Below are 3,012 nucleotides of genomic sequence, written 5' to 3'. Positions count from 1 at the left end.
GGCAATATTTCAACTTGTTAGTGATTTACTAGTTTTGTGCCCCCTTCGCTACTAGAGTTTTATATTAAAAGACAGCATAATATTTATCCTATTTCGTAAAATGCTCAGGAGAGCATTAATTGTTTTTGTGGTTTTTTTCTTTGATTCATTTTTCTTTTAAAATATTTGGGGGGGGGGAGGGGAGTGGGGTGTGCATAGAACACCTACATTATTGAGAACATTCAATATCCCACCCAGCCAGGCCATCAAACTTGCTAGAGATAGGAAGCTTTTTCTCCCCTCGAAGGTACAAGAGGACGGATAAAGTAAAGTAAGAAAGTTCAGGAGAGCCTTAAAATACCCACATCTGTCTCTCAACAGCAGTTGCTTTGAATATCTTCAAAACACTTACTCCGCCTTATCTACCACGATATCGATACCAGACTAATACAGAAATGTGCGCCGTGTCATAAACTATTAGGTCGAATTGAAAACTCAGTTTCGTTCAAAACTGGACAGTATACTGTCTTTTAAAATAAAACTCCAGAACACATGTTTGATCAATTGTGAGGCGGGCTGCTTCGAACCTGACTGTCAAGGACAACACTGGCTTAGCGGTGTTCAACTTTCCAGAGGTCAGACAGAGACAATTAATGTTTCCATTTGCCAGACAAACTCACGTCTTCTGTAAGCAACAGCGAAGAACCTATCCGCTACCCGGATAAAAAAGAGGGAGGGGGTGGCGGCAACAAATAATATTATTGATTCAGTACGTTAATGTTGGTATCTCATTACATGCTTTAACAGTATTGTGATATCTGTATAATAATATTATCTATTTATCTATTCATATTGCTTGTTTTCATTACTAATCTATTTATCAATTAGTCGTTTTATTAATTCCTTTTTTAATTTCCATTCATCTATTGGAAATGAGTTGAGGAGGGGGTGAAGGGTTGAATAAACTCACCATTACCAAGGGGAGAGAAGGAGGGAAAAAGAGGGGGGAAGGGGAGGGGGGAGAAAGAAAGAAAGAAAGAAAGAGAGAGAGAGAGAGAGAGAGAGAGAGAGAGAGAGAGAGAGAGAGAGAGAGAGAGAGAGAGAGAGAGAGAGGGAAACAGACAGACGGAAAGACAGACCGACAGACAGACAAACAGACAAACAGACAGACAGACAGACAGACAGACAGACAGACAGACAGACAGACAGACAGACAAGGAAAACACGTACTCAGAAAGACAGGAACACAGACAGGGGTCAGATACAGGGTGCCAATATTTCCCCTGCGGACAAGAAATCTCGACAAACCACTCCATTCTGAGCAGATGTTTCCTGAATTGGAGTGAACAACTTTTTTATCGACTATTCCGGTCTGCAAGCAACTTAGGGGCAGGAATCATACTAATAATAATATAGAAAGAAATTCTTCAACCAACGCTCACCTCGGACTGATATTTTATTCTCTGCTTTGTCTTGCTCTGTCTATCCTGTTTTGTTCTGTCTATATTATGGGTTATAACACTGTATGTATCATTGTGTGGCACAGGTTTAACTTCCTTTCTTTCAAAATAATGTTTGGGTAATAAAAAAGGCAGCAGCGTCGATAGTAACTTTCGAAGGACTGAGCCAAGTTACTATAAATAAAGAAATGCATGTCAACCTTTTTTTTAGCCATTGTCCACTTTTTCCACCTTTCAGAGGTTAAAATGTTCTAACCGTCTCCAAACATGAATTTCCAAGTGGAGTATTAACCCTATCCGTACGTCGTGTTTTACTATTGTATCCATACGACGTGGGGAACTCTGTGCCACCACTTTCCAAAGAGGAAATTTACTCGTTAATCCGATCCGTAAGCTTTGCATAGCAGTCTGTCAACATGATTTTTTGAGAAATACTGAAAGTTTCAAAGACATCTTCGTACTAGAAGTATTCTAAAATGTGAAGAATACAACCCAGGGGGTACAAAAATGACCCCAGGGCGTACGGTTAATTAGCACCTGCAACTACCTTACTAAACCCCACCGCCCACAGACAATACCAAAAATAACAACGTGTGGGCGATACCGCCATGGATGGCAAGCACTGGTTTAAAGACTTGAAAACTCTCCGAACAAGTTAAATCAAAGAACGCCCAGTTTGATATTGAAACAAGGGTCTTCTTCTTCTTTGCGCCTCCATTGTTGATGCACCTCAATATACGTGTGAACACTTTTGCGTTTCTTTGATTTCTCACAATTTTGTTAAATTTGATGTGGGGGGTTTTTTTAGATGAATATTTTGAGTGACTATATCTCGGGCAACTCTAAACATAGATGAAACGTGAATGTGTTAGATGATGCTGAATTTATTTAGCTTTAAGGGGGGGGGAGGGGCTATACCCCTATAGTCGAGATTCGGCTCAAAATTATGGAATTTGATTTGTAGGCATTTTTAGCTTCCTCAGCCTTTCCTACAACTATTTCATTGCATAAGAATCCCCCAAAACTGTATATTTTTGCCTTACCGGGCATGTTTGTCCCCACCATTTCCTCATAAAGTCAATATTTTATTTTTCTTTATCCGCCGTTTTCTCGAAACGCAACTTTCCTCTATACACTTTTTAATAACTCTACCATTTTCCATGCAATCTTCATGACATTTTCGCAGAATAAAGAAAAGATGTAATATTAAATATTTCCTATTTGATTTCTTAGTATATTGAATAGATTGTTTTTGGTGGTGTCTGGAGTGTGGATGTTCACGGATTTTTTGCAAACTTGAGTGCTACCTAAGAAAAAAATTCATTTCAAAAGTTCTAATTCGTTTAGAAAAAAACAACATACAAATTTTTAGATCTAAGGTTTGTTAGTACGCAAGCAAAAAAAAAACTATCAATTTCCAGGAGCAATAATTTCGGTATTCATTACGTAAGACATGTCAACAAAATCCAATATGGCCGCCGTATCCATGGAAACGATACTTTTTTCTCAAATTTGATTGCGGATTTTAAGACTCCTAACTATGCTTGTTATATGTGGGAAATGTGGTAAAATT

This window comes from Aplysia californica, unplaced genomic scaffold (genome assembly GCF_000002075.1).
Source record: "Aplysia californica isolate F4 #8 unplaced genomic scaffold, AplCal3.0 scaffold00225, whole genome shotgun sequence".
In the NCBI taxonomy this organism is placed as follows: Eukaryota; Metazoa; Mollusca; class Gastropoda; order Aplysiida; family Aplysiidae; genus Aplysia; species Aplysia californica.
This window is presented reverse-complemented; position numbering follows the sequence as displayed.